Here is a 20,049-nt window from a genome sequence, read left to right as displayed (position 1 = left end):
TTCAGTTTGTACAGGTTTCGGGTCTGTTTTGTTTTGGGTCGGGTTTGGGTCGGGTTTAGCTGTTTGTATATATCCTTCTTCACCCGAAAACATCCCCACTCATCCTCAGATCAGAGAAACCCTAGCCCCCTCTCCCCTCTCTCAAACCCTAGGGTAGTTCTTGGTGATTTTGGGGCGAAATTGGAGGATTTTCGTCGGGATTTTCAGTTTGCAGCGAAAGGAATCACTCCCCCTCAGATCCAGGAGCTCTTCATCACCTCAGAGGCGAGTAACATCTCGCCCAACCTTGTCCCATTTTTTTTTTAAAACGTTTTCAAATGGTTTTATTGAGATCTCTTTGGCCTAAAACGTATTTTGTGTACAAAGATTGGATTTTTATTGCATATAACATGAAGATGTGCATTTTCAGTTTGATAAATAACCTACTAATGTTTGGTAAATTTAAAATCCAGATCTGAAATGTTTTATAAGAGATTTAACATGGGTTTTGTTTTGAAAAGTGTTTTTAAAGCATAAATACATATGTTTAGAGTTTTATTTATGTATTTGTACATGAAAGTTATGTTTCAGTTAGTCCATACATGTTAATATACGTATGGTTCATGCTTGGAATTGATGGGGATGTGTTTAGATAAATTTTGAGTTGAATAACAACCTGAGCAGAGTTTCTGCAGGCCATCGGTCGACTGATCAGTCGACCGACGGGCAAAAATTTCCAGTCATCAGTCGACTGATCAGTGTTTTACAGATTTTTGATCTGTTTGAGTTGTCTTTCGGGGTCGCCTCGATAACCTGACCCTAGCTTATCATGTTAATGATTTATCTGTACATGTGGGTTGACTTTTGACATAAGTTTAGACATGTACACCGAGATGCATGAAAGTTTAGATTGTGTATATCTGTCTGTATACACTTTTCAGTTGCACAGTCCTCGTGTTGGACTATAATCCATAGAAGTCCTCGTGTTGGACTATAATCCATTTTTGTTCTCGTGTTGGACATTTGCCACTTATTCCATGTGTTGGACATACATTCTATTCAGTCCATGTGTTGGACCTGCATCACTTTTAGTCCATGTGTTGCACATTTTTTGCTGAACCTTGAGCATGGTACACATTTGAGTTTTGGAACACGACATTTTGATACCGTTAAGACATGATAGCTACCTAGACTGGGTATGACACTTATGTAGAATACGACATGATATTTTATGACGTGGGACACTACATGATACTCTATTTATGTTCTGAGATGGGTTGTCTTCTCTTTTATTTGTTTCTGTTCACGTATTAGACTCCGGGTTTGGTACTTAGGGATTTTTAATTTGGGATACAAGGTATATACATGAGGGTTTCCTTGTTTGGATTATTTCGCTCGACGTACCTATGCCCGTGTTGAAACTTCCTAAGTACTAAAGCCCATTGTGTATTTTTAGGATAATTGCTTATATATATATGTTTTGTGATAACTGTATTTTCTTATACAACGAGCCCTATTCCTTGGGGTTGGTTGTGATGTTGCTCGCTAGCGCTTTGACGCTCGTTGTCCCTCCCCCTTTCAGGTCACGAGCCAGGAGCCCGGAGAGTCGCAGGTTGATGGCGACACACTTTAGTGTTTAGCTGTCTGTTATGTTTATGTTGGAGCTCCACTATAGATTTTGTTAGACATTTGAGAGTATTGTTTTAGAAGTTGTAAAGGCTGTATGCCTTATTTCCTTCTTGTCAGATATTTGGATTTGAGACTTGTTGACCACTCCAGTTTATTTATTCAGACATTGACTATGTATTTTCATTTGTTGGATGATGAGATATTTACTTGATCACTATCATTTCATCAGCCCTTCGTGTATTATCTTTTACTTGCTTTTGTACCTACACCTGTTATTGATTCTACTAGATAGATGTTAATTGTGATGGTGAAACTTGTTGTTGCACGGTGTGGTGCATAGCAGGTTTGACATTCTTGGTTTCTGTAACGCCCCGCCCCGGAATCCCGGAGTCGGTACGCTATTAGATCTGATGGACTGACCTCACAAACCACCACATGTCTTTTCAGCACGTTTTGTCCTCACTCACGCGCTCCCTGGAAAACTTCCCAGGGGATCACCCATCCTAGAATTTCTCCAGACCAAGCACGCTTAACTTTGGAGTTTCTAAGAATTGGGTTCCCGAAAAGAAGATGCATCTTGGTGATATGAGTATTTGAATCAAATCTATCAATACTAATCACATCACCCTCTCAAGGGTTGGCGTATTACAAACTCCCCCACTTAAACTCGCAACGTCCTCGTTGCGCCAAATCATATCATCCAAGACCAAACCATCCGTGTGAGATTCTAGAGGTGGCTCCTACGGCCTCAAGAGATGGCTCCCGCCCTCTCGACGTAGCACTTTGCGCCGCATAGCACTTAGCTCTCACAATTCCGGTTGGCTTGGCTCTGATACCATTCTGTCACGACCCCAATTTCCGAACCTCAAAGGAATATTAGAGCCGGACTAAACCTGTGAAAAGTCCTCCAAAATATACATTCATTAAAAGAACACTAAAACAAATCTCTTCATTGAACTAAAACCAACAACAAATATTCTCTATAATCCCAAAAGTCAACTAAGCCAATTAACTTGATAAAAATAAATATTCATCCACTCCAAATAAATCTCAACCTAAAGAAAGAATCTCATTATCACAAACTCTCAATTCATCATCTAAACATTAAAGACTTTATTTAACCTTCGCCTAGAAGACAATAACAATCTCGAATTATTCTTTGCTTCGTTCTAAGAATTTGACAATCCTCAATTCCACCTAATCCCGAGTCTCTGAAAAGAATAGAAATAACACAATGAGTTCACAACTCAATAAGTGGATAAATTCATACATTAAACACTGGTTTTGCAAAACTAAAATATTACAACGAGAAATAAACAAAATATAAGAATGATATAGAATCATTAATGAACTCTAGTATTTGATACAAATATTTAAGAAAATTAGAAATCATGGAATAGAAATAAGCATGCTACGTCTCAATGCGGTCAACACTTCATACTCCGGTTGACTCGGTAAACCCCACAATTATTAAGCCCGTGGTTCCGGGACGGTGAGACCCAATTTGGGCTCTTAGCGCTAAAATAAAACCTCATAGAGGCACATTGAGTCCTGTTTTAATAGCTTGCTTATATCCGACATATACCGGTATATTGACTTGAGATGCATATGCTTTAACAATAAACAAAGTTCGTAAAGCTAATCACATTATACAAAAATGCCAAAGGCCAACCAATAGTGAAATAAATCAAACACATATGCATCTCAACCTACCACTATATGAAAAGACATAACTGATAAAGAAAATAAGCATAGGCTTATACCAAAATATCTATGAGCATCACAAAATCAACAAATCAACAAATGATATAGCAGTAAATCATACAAAGGAATATAATCCATCAGGAAACAAATCCACATATACTTACTATCATTTTGTAGGAAAAATACGCAATGCACAATGCATAAATTTACCACTTACATCAAGTCCGAAAGCTATCAAAATACTAGTCACGACGCCTCCTCGAAGCCACTTGAAACTCCTAAAGAGTAGATATAGTAAACATTAATACAACTATACTGAATAATATAACATATATTAAGCTCCATCCTATAAAACCATATTATATACTACTACTTTAGTACACTGGATGTTTCTTAGCTTTCCTCCTACAGAATAATAAATTATGCAATGACATAGAAATATGTACATGCAGGCTATCATAGTTGCTAATTTATTATTATTATTATTATTATTTAATATAAAGTAGGTGACCAAGGGATGCACTAGGCTCAAGACTTGTCCGTGGCCATGAGAACAAGGGCAGCTACCTAGTGTCAACATCATAAATAACAAGATCTAAAAAAAAACTCATAAAAATCGGATGCATAGCATTCATCCAAAAGAACAATACCTATTATATTTGTGTAAACAATCACCACTTATCCTCCTCCAATGCAGATCCTTTTCTTTTATTTCTGTGTGTGCGGCAGAAACCGACGGGAGGAAGAAGAGAGAGACCTAGGGTTTTTTTTTTCTGTTCTTTTCTTTTTGTGCGGCTAAACAGATGACGGAAAACAAGTAGGGTTTTGGGTATTTATAAAGGCCCTTTTTGCTATTAGAACCCTCTAACAATTTTTACATAAAAGTCACTATACTTTTCCTTATATATATATCTATCCAAAGAAAGCTTAGAATTATTACATACTATCCCTCTTAATAGAAGTTTTGTCCTCAAAACTTGAACATACCTGAGTCTTCAAATAAATTAGGGTATTTTTCCTTCATCTCATCCTCATGCTCCCAGGTAGCTTCCTCAGCTGAATGATTTTTCCATAAAACCTTCACTAACTTAACAGTTCTTGACCTCAAAGCTTGCTCCTTCCGGTCCAAAATTCTAACTGGATACTCTGAATATGTTAAATCTTCCCTGATCCCAAGGGGCTCATAATTCAATACATGACTCGGATCAAGTACACACTTCCTCAGCATAGAATATATGCAATGAAGATCATGGCAAAACATATGTGAGCAAGCATACATGAATATGCTAAAAAATTACTCACATACATAAAGATAATGAAAACACATATAAATATGTCAATATGAAAATAGTGTCTCATTAACACAAAAAAATATAAAAACCATATAAAAATACATGACTCGGATCAAGTACACACTTCCTCAGCATTGATACATGGAAAACATTATGAATTTTAGCCAGCTCTGGAGGCAATGCAATTTTGTATGCTATAGCTCCAACCCTCTCCAAAATCTCAAAAGGTCCAATATATCTTGGACTCAACTTGCCCTTTCTTCCAAAAGAAGAGGAACATGAGAGTCATGCAAAAAGTTTTCAAATGAAAACAAATCAACCAAAAGAAATCATAAATCAAAGTTTATATTCAAAAACAATGTTTGATCAATAAGGAAAAATTTTCTTTACATAACTTGATCAAACCACCCATAGAATACATTATAAAGCACGAATAGATGATCCATTAGCACAAACACATAAATATCATCATATAAGTCCTTAGTAGGTGATACTTTAAGGAAAATATGATCGCCGACTTCAAACTCTAACTTTCTTCTTCTATTATCAGCATAACTCTTTTGCCTGCTCTGAGCTATACGAAGTCTATCACGTATCTGTTGAATCTTCTCAGTGGTAATCTGTACTATCTCTGGACCGAGCAGCCTTCTTTCTCCTACCTGATCCCAACAAATAGGTGATCTACATCTCCTACCATACAGTGCTTCATAAGGGGACATATCAATACTGGAGTGATAGCTATTGTTATATGCAAACTCTACCAAAGGCAAATGTTTTTCCCATCTACCCTTCAAATCCAAAACACAAGCACGAAGCATATCCTCCAATGTCTGGATAGTCCTCTCCGATTGCCCGTCCGTCTGCGGATGATAAGATGTGCTAAAACCCAATTTAAATTTGTTTTGGTACCCAAGAACTCTTGGTACCAAAAGATTTAGGGACATGACCCCTATCATTCAAGCTCAAAGCCCTAGGGTTATGAACCCGTTTGGGCGCATGTGGTGCACGAAGTGGTCAAAACAAAAATTATATAAATGACCTTTACGATTGTAATTTGTGCAATGAAAAGGTTGAAATGATTTGCGTTGACCAAATGGTTGTGCACGGAAAACATTAGAAACATTTGAAAACATGGATGATCTTTTAAAATTATTTTGCAAATGTGAAACTCTCTTTATATCAAAACAAAATTTGGCCAAAGTTCAATCTTGACTTGTTGGCACACCAAGCACCTAGACACAAATTCTGCAATATCTCGCTTCATGTCATTCCACCAAAATGTTTCTCGCAAATCTCTATACATCTTCGTTGATCCAGGATGAATTGTATATGCCGAACAGTGCGCCTCCTCTAGGACTTCTTTCTTCAACTCCGGATTATTAGGTACACATAAACGGTTTTTAAATCTCAAAGCTCCATCATGAACTACGAAATCATGTTGAAGTCCCTGTTCCACATCTGCTTTAATTTTTACAAGAACTGGATCATCACTTTGTGCAGCCACAAGCCTGTCAATCAAAGCAGGCTGAATTTTAAGATGAGCAAACATCACTCCAGGTCCTCGAAGTCGAATATCAATATTCAGTCTCCTCAAGTCCTCCAGCATATGCTTCTGACTTGTGACCAAAGTGGCAACACTAGCATTGGACTTCCTACTCAAAGCATCAGCTACCACATTTGCCTTGTCGGGATGATAATGAATATTAAGATCATAATCCTTCATTAACTCCAACCATCGCCTTTGTCTCATATTTAACTCCTTAAGTGTGAAAATGTATTTAAGGCTCTTATGATCTGTGTATATGTCACAAGTCTCCCCGTACAAATAATGTCGCCAAATCTTCAATGCAAAGATAACAGCAGCTAACTCTAAATCATGAGTTGGATAGTTCTTTTCATAAGGTTTAAGCTGTCTGGAGGCATATGCTACTACTTTCCCATTCTGCATAAGAACACAACCGAGGCCAATATGAGAAGCATCACTGTATATCACAAATCCACCTGATCCAGAAGGAATCGTGAGTATAGGTGCGGACACTAATCGATCCTTCAACTCCTGGTAGCTCTGCTCACACTTCTCTGTCTACTAAAACTTGACCCCTTTCTGAGTCAATCGAGTCAAAGGTGCTGCAATGCGAGAAAATCCCTCGATAAACCTTCTATAGTAACCAGCCAATCCCAGAAAGCTTCGTATCTCGGTCACGGTGCTAGGTCTCTTCCAATCAACAATTGCTTCTATCTTTGAAGGATCCACTGCCACACCTTCTTTAGAAATAACATGCCCCAAAAATGAGACACTCTCCAACCAGAATTCACACTTTTTCAACTTTGCATACAATTTATGCTCTAAAAGTAATTGTAAAATAGTTCTTAAGTGTTCTTCGTGTTCCTCCCGGCTTCTCGAGTAGATCAAAATGTCATCAATAAAAACAACTACAAACTGGTCGAGATAAGACTTAAATACCCTATTCATCAAGTCCATAAAAGCAGCTGGAGCATTTGTCAATCCAAATGGCATCACCAAGAATTCATAGTGTCCATATCTTGTTCTAAATGCAGTCTTCGAAACATCTTCAGGCTTAATCTTGAGCTGGTGATAACCAGACCGAAGGTCAATCTTTGAGAACACCTGGGCTCCCTTCAACTGATCAAATAAATTTTATTTTCCAAATTTAATAAGTCATTGCTTTCTTTAAGCATAGTATTTTCATTTTCAATGACATCAAATTTGGACACTAGCTTCTCATGATCGGATTTTAAAACATCATGCTTGCTTTTTAAATCATTAAAATCATTTTGCAATTTGTTAAAGGCATGCAATAATTTTTCGCTAGCACAAGCAAGTTCATCACTGGATAAATCATTATTGGGTTTGAACTCGCAAACCTCACTAGGGCTATCGCCTAGTGGTCGTGTGCATGAAGCTCCTTTAGAACTTGAAGCCAAAACTCGGACTCCCCAGGAATTCTGAATGAAACTCGCTTCTGAAAACAATCTAGAGATGCATGATAAGTAGAAAGCCAATCCATGCCAAGAATAACATCAAAGTCATGAATATCAAGTAGCACAAGACTCGCAAGCAAGGTTTGATCTCCCACTATGACCTCACATCCCTTAAAGATGTGATTAGTGATCATACAATCACCGGATGGGGTAAAAACTGATAGCTCAGATTCTAAGAATTCTGGAGTTCTGGGAAAACATTGAATTTAGGAGCAATACTAGAATCATAGCCTAAACAAAATGCATCATTCATATCCATAATTTGTAAAAATATGCAAGCACGATACAAATATAATCAAAACAAGATTAGCACAAAAAGATAACTTGGATCTTTAACTCAAGGCGGTTAGACCTTAAATCAGCTATGAGATATAAATGAATGAGAAGAACCAGAATCAAACAACACATGTGCGAGCTGAGAGGAAATAACAAGTGCACCTGCAACAACAGAGTTAGATGCAAGAGCATCCTGCTTCGTCAAGGCAAATACTCTCCCTTGTGTCTTAGATTTCTGACCATCACCAGGTGTAGGCTTCGCTTTCTGATCATCAGTCTTGGGTCCCTTCTTTGCTGGTCAATCTCTCATAATATGGCCCTATTGGCCACACTCAAAACAACCTCGGAATAAAGAACAAACACGGCCTTTGTGATTTTTGCCGCATTTATAACACTGTCCATCATGTCTCTGAATAGGGGGACCTGATCTCTGCACAAACTGGCCTGATCTCTGTACTGGAGCTCCTGACCCTCGAAATGCTGGCTTCTTAAAAGGCTTAAAAGTTGACTTATCTTTTTTATTATTCTTATCCTTGTTCCGCTTCTTCTGGTCCCAGCTTTTGTTTGGTTCATCTGTAATCTTTTCTCCCTTACTTGCTTTTTCGGCCCTTTTTGCTCGCTCCACTGCCTCCTCAAAAGTCTTTGACATGACCACTGTAACCTTCTGATGAATTTCTGGCCTCAGTCCATTCTCAAACATCTCTATCTTATCAAATTCTTCAAATGCAAAAACAACTACGCCAAAGACAAACTCAAACAAGCAATATGATCACGGAGTTCAGACCTTCCGTTCTACGTCTCCGCTTCCCACTCCCAGGGAGAAATCCACTATCACAACCGGGTTTTCTACGTTCACCCGAATAACGTTTACACCTCACAGTATCGGTTTTCAACGCTCACCGATCAACGTCACTCCTCACAATCGGTTTTCTAGTTCACCGAAAACTTCACAACACACTCGGTTTCTAGCTCACCCAAAAACCTTACAACACTCACAATGTAACAAATATAAAGATAACTCATTAAACTTAGCTTCATATTCTTCCACTGTCATGTCATCCTGCTGCAATTCCATAAGCTCCCTCTTCTTGCGAGATCGAACATACAAGGGAAAATATTTCTCCCTAAATAATTTAACAAATGTGCTCCAAGGAACATCCTCCCCCTCAAGTGATAAACTAGCCTCCTTAGTTTCCCACCAGATCTCTGCCTCTCCTTCTAGCATAAATGTAGAATAAATAACTTTTTGTTCCTCTGAACATCCCAAGGCTCTGAAGTACTTCTCTATTTTCTTTAGCCATTCCTGTGCCACCGTTGGGTCAGAACCTCCCTGAAAAGATGGTGGAGACATCTTCTTAAATTTTTCAAAGTCACTGCCAATAGGTTTATACCCACTCAAGATCTCAACAAAAACCCCAAACCAAATGACAAAACAGTCCCCAGAAGACAGCTCAGAAAAATACCCGTTAGTGTCTAACGGATCTATTGTCGGTCGATCAGAAATTTCGTCGGTCGACCGATGAGAGCAAAAACACGAAGAAAACAAACTGGATCATCGTCGGTCGACCGGTGCGGTCGACCGATGGAGCTTTCGGTCGACCGGACCGGTCGACCGACCAACTCTCTGTCGCCCAGTGAACATATGAACTCAGGTTCGGTCGACCGGTTCGGTCGACCGAAAACTGACATATATAAAAACAGATTTTTGACACATTTAAACAATTTGTAAAATATTCATTTGACTTCTGAAAATTATGAAACTTTGGAAAATGTATATAAACATGTAAATGAACATGTTACAAAAGGAATTTTCCAAATTGCATTTCCCATTTGTGAAAAATCATAATTTTGCAAAACTAGTTCAAAACACGAAAATGTAAACATGTGAAATTTGATATTTTGGTTAAACCATGTTTTGAAACTTTGTCATGAAATACATACACTAGTCATACCTTAAACTACCCAGACTAAAGTCTTTTACCTTTAAGAAAACAAAGCTAAAGAGATTACATGATCCATGATTCTAAGCTTATATACTCCTATACCCGAAATTTGATCTGATAAAGTTCATATGTCCTCGACCACACTTCAAAATAAATTATTATATTCCATCATTATATTTCATCATCATTATTATTTCCTCTAACTCTAACTAGGACCTACAGCCTAGGCTCTGATACCATTTGTAACGCCCCGCCCCGGAATCCCGGAGTCGGTACGCTATTAGATCTGATGGACTGACCTCACAAACCACCACATGTCTTTTCAGCACGTTTTGTCCTCACTCACGCGCTCCCTGGAAAACATCCCAGGGGGTCACCCATCCTAGAATTTCTCCAGACCAAGCACGCTTAACTTTGGAGTTTCTAAGAATTGGGTTCCCGAAAAGAAGATGCATCTTGGTGATATGAGTATTCGAATCAAATCTATCAATACTAATCACATCACCCTCTCAAGGGTTGGGGTATTACAGTTTCACCTTGGACTGCAGCCTTGAGTGAACCCAGGGGCGTCACAGTATATATATAACTATATATATGCATAGAAACCAAGACTTCTGTATATGTATATAACTATATATATATACGAAGAAACCAATAAATGTGTGTGTATAGATAATTGAGCTTAGAGTACTTAACACACATAATATAAATCCTAAACTAAATTACCCAAGCTAGATCTTGATCTTCATTAAGCTCGACTTGGTACACATGCGGATGAAGCTTGAACTTGATCTTTAACTTGAATTGCATGGCTTCTCCGACATTCCGCCAACCTCCTTTGGATATGATCGTTGAAGCTCTATTCTATCCATCCTCCAACAACGTTGTTTGTCTACAATACATAGGAATACACAAACACTAGACAAACAACATTAGTAGTAAATTGTTTGTAAATCATCATCAAAACAAGAAGGCCAATAATACTCTTAATAAACTAATAGGATAACTTATAAAAGGAAAAGCATCTCATGTATAGATTTACTTCATATAACATGTAGGTAAATATTACTTGTGTGATGCCGGATACACTACTATGCCGGTTTTCATCTCTCCTTATCGTGGTGTCCGTTATCATTTGAAAGAGCATACAGGAAAGACACCTAATAATAAAATGGAGTTATTCAATCTTAGACATTCTTCTTTACGATCAAAGATTGAATCTACTTTCGGCATATTGAAGAATCGGTTCAAGATTCTGACTGCTAAGCCTAACTATCCATTTCATTCACAAGTTGATATTGTGCTGGCTTGCACCATACTCCATAACTATATTGCAACTGTGGATCCAACTGACGATCTACTCAATGAGGGAATGGACCTTTTAGAAGAAGATAGTGATGTTGTGATTGAGGATGATGTTAATCTTGTGGACTTCATGCAAACCCAAACACAAAGAGAGCAAACACAATCGAGAAATGATTGGAAAGATCTTAGAGATCAAATAGCTTGGAATATGTGGGTTGACTACTGTGTTCAACACCGTGGAGGTGTCACCACTGAAATTGGTGTTTAGGTTAGTACTCACTACTTGTATTCATGCTTTGGAATAAAATCTGTAATTTTGTGTGACATCAGTTTTATTGTTGTTTACATTTCAGTTATTTATAATATATACAAGTAGTTAAGATATTCCTCCTATATCAGTAATCTTTGTTTATTACATCTGCCATGTTCATGCATTTATGTTGTCTACACCATAACTATATTTGTGTATATGTCATTGTTATTTTTGATACAGGAATGGGTGATAATTCTCAATCTCAAACACCAAGGCCCTCATTGAGTCAAGTTACTAGTGGGCCTAACATGAGTTCCATGCCACCAGTCCCCTCAATGAACCAATTCAACATGGGTTTCATGCCACCAAACTTTGATGGCAACTACTTACCTTTGCATCATCAACACATGTCATACATGAACATGCTTACTGGTCCATCCAATTATCATTATTTCAATCATAACTCACCTAATACATCAACAGGAAGTAACAAAAGATCACCCGTAGAAGAAGTTACAGACATTACACCCGATGCATCTATAAAGAACAAATCAACAAAGAAGAGGAAGTTGAAAACTGATAGTAATACAGGGGGTGGTCACATGTTTTGGTCTCAAAAACATGATGATATTCTCATCCATTGTCTTGCAAAATTGGCTAAGAGAGGGTTTAAGGTTGATAAAAATTTCAAGGAGACTGCATTTCACATGGCAGCCCTTGAAGTCAATGATCATTTTGGCACAGAATTCACTTCAAAGCATGTGAGGCATCACATGAAAAGTCTACGTACTCGTTTTTTTGATATGCAAACATGTCGTAATCTAAGTGGGGCAGGTTGGGATGCAGATACAAAGACCATCACTATGGATGTTGAGAGTTTTGATAGATGGAGGGAGGTACATTTAGTTGTTTATATATCAGTTATATTTAATTTTATGCAATATATCTTACCAATTGACTATATTTTAATGTGCAGGATAAGAGTAATTGTAGGCTGAAAGACTACATCAACAAGCCTCTGCTACATTTTGATGATTTGGCAATAATAATTGGGGATGATCAAGCTAGGGGTGACATGGCAAAAGATGTGGCACAAAATATTGGTGGTTCTGAACCTATTAATTTGGGTGATGATGATGATAATTATCTAGATATACTGGAATTAGATGACAACCCCTCTCAACCAAAAACTAAGCACAATTCTATTACTACAAACTCCCAACCAGCTAGAGGTGTGCGCAATGCTAAAAAACAAGTTGAAAAACATAATAGCAAAGGAAAGGGTGGTAAAGCTAACATGGACACTGAACTTATGAAACAAATGGTTGAAGAGGTGAAAGGATTTTCAGCATCTATGAAATCTGTTAACATGCATTGGACTGAGAAACTTGGGAAAGCTGTCTTTGGTTATGAAGGTAAGTATCCAATTGAAACGTTGGAGAAGTTTTTTGATAAACTATTTGAGAATGAACAAGCTGCTAGACATTTTAATTGCAAGTCTGAGTTTGGTCAAAGAGTTCTGTTGGATGCTTTCATGACAGAACACAAGCCAAATTCAGAGAATGAAGAATAAGGTCTAGTGAGTAGTGTTTATATTTTGTCTGACTTTTGGGAGTACTAACTTTTGGTATATCTATGGTTCTGTTGGATATTCTAAGTAATTGGTATCCATATTATCAATTACTTCATATATCTATGGTTTCATTGTTTTGATATATGAAGAATGTCTTACTTTTGGTGTGTAAGGAACCTGTATTGTTTTTGCATATGTTGTGCTATTATCAGCTACTATCTTATACATTGTCACCCAGGACATTGTTGTGCTATTATTTCATTCTTGTGCTATTATCAGCTTCTATCTTATACATTGTCACCCAGGACATTATTACTTCTGCATATGTCTTACTTATATAATTCTCAGGTGACATTTTATATTCTTTCATTGTTCTGGGGTTTTATTGTGCTATTTGATCCAATCCTTATCCTGTTTTTGTTTAATTGTTCTGGACATTTCTTTTGCTAATTGTGCTTTTTTTCTTTCAGCTATCTTATATTTTGTCATCGTACATGTAAGCTTATTTGGGGTATTGTGTCAGATATGCAACCTACATTGTTCAAAATGCACTGGTATGGCTATCTTTCACCTATGTACATTAAAATTCCTGGCATGTAAGCTTATGCATTTGGTGCAATGATGATTGTCATACCACTGATATATGCAACCCAAAGTTGATAATTCATTGTAAAGGCGAGGCAACATTGCAGCCTTCAATGATTTTTCCCAAACTTTGATGGTGAGGCATACCATGATAATACTAGATCAAATCTGAGCACATTACATTAAAATTCTAGCATTGTTTTGAAAACCTAACTCTATGTTCTTGATGTACATATATATGTTTGTTTTATAAATAAACATTATTTAAAATGCGCTGGTATGTCTATCTTTCACTTGTGTACATTATGTATCCTGGCATGTAAGCTTATGCATTTGGTGCAATGATGATTGTCATACCACTGATATATGCAAACCAAAGTTGATAATTCATTGTAAATGCAACCCAAAGTTGATAATTCATTGTAAAGGCGAGGCAACATTGCAGCCTTCAATGATTTTTCCCAAACTTTGATGGTGAGGCATACCATGATAATACTAGATCAAATCTGAGCACATTACATTAAAATTCTAGCATTGTTTTGAAAACCTAACTCTATGTTCTTGATGTACATATATATGTTTGTTTTATAAATAAACATTATTTAAAATTTTTTCTTCCGCAGAAACAGTTGATTATTTGGATTTCTATTAACACATACTTATATACTTCAATTTACTACTTGCATTTCAACGTACAAATCACAATATTTAATAAAGTTAAAACCATACAAAAAATACATAGAATGCATGAACAAATTTTCCATAGTTCGACTTCACGGTTCGATTGCTTCAATGCTTTCTTTAGTTGTTTGGTTTTGGCTGCTATCTCCTCTCCAACAGGCAATTCTTCAATCACCTGCATGTTCTTCTTCATTGCGTTGCCATTGTGAGCCCAAGCAAAAAATTTGCGTTGCTTATTTGGGAACTTTGCACATCCCCAGAAATATCTACCTTTGTTCCTCCCATTCTTGCACAGCTTGATGGGTGTTAGAATTTTGCAGAAACAACATACTTCCTCTGATGTTTGAGACCCCTCCGAAGTATTCATCTCACGAAATGATGAATGTGATCAAGGGATGAATAAAATTCTGATGTGATTGTAACTTGGCTGTGTTTGTAACCTGGCTTTGTTCATGCTATATATTGGCTTTGTTCATCTCACTTGGCTGTGTTTGTAAACTAGCCGTTGTTTTTTGACCGTTGGCAAGTGGCTGTTTGAGTGTTTGAAAAATAAATCTTTTTTTGTCCTGTATGACCGGTCATCTTACAGGGGGGGGGGGGAGTTTAAACATGTTTCCAGGTATGTTGTTTCCCAAACAAACACAATACACTAGCCTCTTCTTGTTTCAATACATTGATTTCTTTTTTTTTTCCCCAACCAAACAAGAGAAATTGATGAGTGTATTTCTATTCCTCTATTGCCATGCCAAACAAACAAGATAAATCTGGTTCTGAGAAATGAATGGAAATGCTTAAAAATTGGGTTTCAAGCACTAATTTTCATTTCCATAATTTTTGAGAAACCAACCAAACAGGCCCTTAGTGAAATGAAAAGACCCGAGTTCACGAGGTCTGTGAAGTTACACTTTTCCCCGTCCGCGAATCTCATGAGGATTGCCGCCGTGGTCCTTTGATTTAATCGATGGCAACAGGCCACCAACAATTTGCGTACTTTTCCCTGCGCAGAGATTGCTGAGATTTTTTAAGTGAAATCAGATTCACTGCTGGAGCGATCGAGATGATGCGTGGAGGGGGCAAAAAAAAAAAAAAAAAAAAAAAAAAATAAAAAGATAATAACAATAAAAGATTTCTGAGAGCTAATATCCACGTGCGTGTGCATGATTGTACTGAGGGGGGGGGAAAAAAAAAAAAAAAAAAAAAGACAAAATATAAAGATAATAACAATAAAAGATTTCTGAGAGCTAATATCCACGTGCGTGTGCATGATTGTACTGTGTATACGTGTGCATTATCACGACCTTTTGGTGCAAACTAGATTGAGATTTATAATTTGTTCACCATGTGTAAACAAGCAACTAAACTGGTAATGGAATCGTGTACGGGGCAAGCAATTTTAAATTGGTTTAAAAATACAAAAAAAGTACAAATAGCACAAAATTATGTTTAAATACTAAATTTAAACTTGATTTTTGTATAAAATTATCTTTCCTGAGACTCCCCACATGATTTTTTGGGGTAAAATCGCCTTAAAGTCCCCAAAACTTACTGCAAATCGCCAATATATGGTGCCATGCCATCTTGTGATTCAAAAAAAAAAAAAAAAAATTATCCTGATTATACCCCTCAATAAATCTCCTCTTTTCTGTTAAGCTTAACAATCAATACCCCCAAAATCATAAAAACTTTTGGAGACTTTTTTGCAAAATTTTAGGGGTTTTAGTTCAAGTTTTCAATTTTTTTGGGGGGGTTTGCAATTTTTAGGGGGTTATTTGCGACTTCTAAAACCTTTTAGAGGGTTTTTTTGCATCTTTTAGGGAGATATCTACAAAATTTTGAAACTTTTTAGGGCTTTTCACAACTTTTTAGGGGTTTTATTTGCAACATATGAACCTTTTGGGTTTTTTTTGTAATTTTTCAAAGAGTTGGTTGCAATTTTAAAAACATTTTGGGAGGTTCTTTGCAAATTGTTTGGTGGTTTTATGCAATTTGTTAGCAGGCTACTTGGAACTTTTAAAAGTTTCTAGCAATTTTTATAATTTTTGGGGGACTCATTTTTTTAAGCAGAAAAACAGGTGAGATACCCTGTTCAACTATATATTGATATAGAAAAAGAGCTTAGAATATACAAAATAGATAAATGACTAAGCAACAAAAAGGTGAGAATAGGAACCGAAGAAGATGTTATCGGAGGGGAGCGGACCCTAGTCGTCACCCTCCAGATAACAGCCACAGAGCTTCCTAACCTACCATTGATCACAAAAAAGATAAAAGTTACAAAAAAAGGGTGGAAAGGCTGCCAGAAGAAACCACCAGAAAGCAGTCATCTCCAAGCAAACCTACTACTACATTTTAAACAAAGTAGCAATGTATCTCGAATAGTTTATAGAAAAGTACATAACAACTGAAAATATGGCCACAAAGTCTTGGAACTAAGAGTCTGAAAGCTGGAAGAGGAGGATTCAGCCAAAAGCTAGTCTCCTTGAGCAAAATTTTCCCCGAGACCTTCTCCATCGTTAGCTTTGGCCATGTGCATACCCAATTCAACAGCAGCCCTATGAAGACGCTAAGCTTTTCTGTTGGTAGACGCACCTTTTCAGAATAATGTGAAACGAGCTGCGTTAGAGGCTATAGATAGAGGAGTAACAGGAGTATTGTTAAACTTATGAATTAGTTAAACTTATGAATTAGTTTTTAAACTTCTTATTTAGATGTTAAACTTGTGAGTTAGTTGTTAAACTTCTGATTTAGATATTAAACTCATGAGATATTCGTTCAACTTATACTTAATTATTAAACTTATGAATTAGTTGTTAAACTCCTCAAGGAGTATCTCATAAAGTAACAACTGAGTTTAACAATTAACTTATAAGTTTAATATATAAATTAAAAGTTTTACAATTAACTAATAGTTACAAGTGAGTATTCATGGTAACCCCTTTGAAAGTTACATACATTAAATAACCCTAAAAAATTGTAGAAAGCCCCAAAAAGTTTCAGAAGTAGCAAATAACCCTACAAAATTGCAGGAACCCCCTCTGAAAGTCTTAGAGATTGCAAATCGTCCCAAAAAAAAAAAAATCCCCCTTGAAAGCTTCAAAAATAAAAATATCAGCCTAAACTTTGTAGAAAAACACCCAACGAAAAATTAGCAAAACTCTCCGAAAAGTCTCAGAAAGTGCAAATAACTCTATAAAAATTGTAATAATTCCCCCAAAAGTTTAAGGAATTATAAATAAAATCCTAAAAATTGCAGAACCCGCAAACTATTTCAAAAATTGAGGAATATTCCAAAAAGTTTTTAAAATTACAAACAAAACCCCCAAAAGTTTGTCAAAGCCCCAAAAGGTTTAGAAATTTGCAAGCAACCCTCCTGAGAAATTGCATAATACTCCCCAAAAAGTTTGAGAAATTGCAAATAAAATCCTTAAAATTTTAAGAAAACCCATTTCTGAAAATGAAAATAACCCCCTGCAAAATTGTAAACCCCCCCCTAAACATTTTAGAAATTGCAAGTAAAGCATAAGATTTTGCAAAAACCCCTGAAAAAGTTTCTAGCGGTTTTAGGGAATTGACCATTAAGCTTAACAGAGAAGGTGAGATTTATTGAGGGGGTGAAACGGGGCTAAAAAGAATGCAGAATCATAATGTGAAAAATCGGGGGGTCTTTAGCAGGTTTTGAGGTCTTTAAAAGGCTTTTTTCACACGTTGAAAAAGTCAAGAGGCTTGGATCTATTTATTTTATGACATTGAGGTCTAAAGCCAATTTTCCCTTTTATTTTTCTTCCAGCATGCGGATCTCACGCACTTTGCCTTGAGCACTGTTGTGCAGTCCTCCACTGCTCAGAGATCTGCTCCTACGTACAGTGATGCGTGAAAGAGTGGAATCATGGTCCGCGTGCCTCAGTGCCGATGAGTTATTGTACTCCGCACATTTTTGGGCATTAATTATTGTGCTCGAAGCCACCGACCATTAACTTTTGTTACTTAAAATGATCTCTATACGCCTATATAATTCATCCTATACCTCGGCTCTTCTTTCATCACCTCTCTCCCTAATTAGTTGCTAGCCACAGCAATGGCAGAAACATCCAACTCAATACGATCTTGTTTCGCATCATTTTTCTCAGCAGGCAGCGCTTTCATGCGCGCACGCATGCTTTGATCTTTCTTCAATAGAATTCTCCGTTTCTATGCTAGCTAGGTTTACAAATTTATCCGGGATTGGATGGCATCGGAATCACGCTACGCAGTCAACTAGAGAGAAACTGGATGGCTGCAAGAGAAAAGCTGAAGGACCGCCAGAGCCGCTGAGCAATTGCTCAGGTGACAATCTTGATGAACCGAGTAATTACTTCTGACTAACAGGGACTCTGGGCGATGGCGAAGAACTTTTGCCAAAAAGAATACTTCATCTATCCGCCTGGAGCCGGCACGCAATCACCCTCATGCAGGGGTGGGGATAGCTTTTAAAGACAGGAGACAATTAATCTTGATGAGAGGAGATTGAGAACCTTCACATTCATGTCTTTGTGTTTAATTTTATCAAATTCGACGAGCCAAATTGACCCGCGTGATGCTGCGGGGCTGGCGTGAAAAAAAAATTAAAAATATAATAGTTTAAGCGATCGATTTAAAAATAACACACTGTAAATAATATCTTAAAAAATTAATTTGGAGGGTATTTTGAATTTAAGATTGATTTCGGAAGCTCCTTTACCTTTTGGTACATTGTTGATCTATAGGTTCCTTACACTGTTGGGGATTACCATTTAAATTGAGAATATATGTACAAGATGGGTGACAGCTACATATGGTCCTCGTCCCGTCCTCTTATTTTCTCAGTTTAAGTTAGTTCCTCCTGTTGTGCGCGGCGGAAGCTTCTCGGAACGACACGAACAATCCAAGAGATAAATCACAACTAATAAGCCAAACACAATACCACAACAAGACAACGAGTTTAACGTGGTTCGGTAAGTTGCCTACGTCCACAGGACAAGGAGGGGGGAGTTCTTACTATTAGAAATCAAGAGAATACAAATAGAGTTACAAATCCCACCGATCAAACCCTAAAACAAAACTCTAGATCTCTCACAAACCTCTCACAATTGGATGCAGCAATCCTCTCCAAAAGACTGCTCAAAATCGTCATTGCTTAACTCTAATTAATCAGGTTTAGGGTTATATATCAACTCAGAAACGAACCGGGTCAAATTCCAAAGCACAGCCCAAAATCAGTCTGCGGTCGACCGCGCAGGTCTCGCGGTCGACCGAACACCCCCGATAGAGAACCAAAATCCTACAGTCAAACTCGCGGTCGACCGTGGCGGTCTCCAGGGTCCCCGCGGTCGACCGCCACGGTCGACCGCCTTCAGCTCCGAATCCCACTGGCCTTCGTGCACGTTCGCAGTCGACTGCCGCTGACTCGCGGTCGACCGCCAGTTTGCATGGCTGAATCTTCTGCTGATTTCCTGCACTCTCTCGCCATTTCTTCAATTCTCCACCGCGGCTAATGTTTCTACCAAAACTGAGCCGACACCAAATCATCCAATAGTCCCTCAACAAGTCCGGGAACTAAACTAGAGCTGAAACGTAATCTCCCCCCATCTGAATCAACAGATCAAACCGGCTGTATCTGAAAGACTGCCTACGTATCCTCTTGCCTAAGGAATCAAGTCAAACGTAGTTCACCAAAATGGCCTCCAAAGGCCTCAACGCTGAAGAATGTTCAAAAGCTTCAAACAAAGACCAAATTTCACTCCTAAAACAACTTTGGTTAGCATATCTGCAGTGTTGTCATTCGTGTGGACCTTCTCCAATATGACGTCT

Source organism: Asparagus officinalis, chromosome 5 (genome assembly GCF_001876935.1).
Source record: "Asparagus officinalis chromosome 5, Aspof.V1, whole genome shotgun sequence".
NCBI lineage: Eukaryota > Viridiplantae > Streptophyta > Magnoliopsida > Asparagales > Asparagaceae > Asparagus > Asparagus officinalis.
This window is presented reverse-complemented; position numbering follows the sequence as displayed.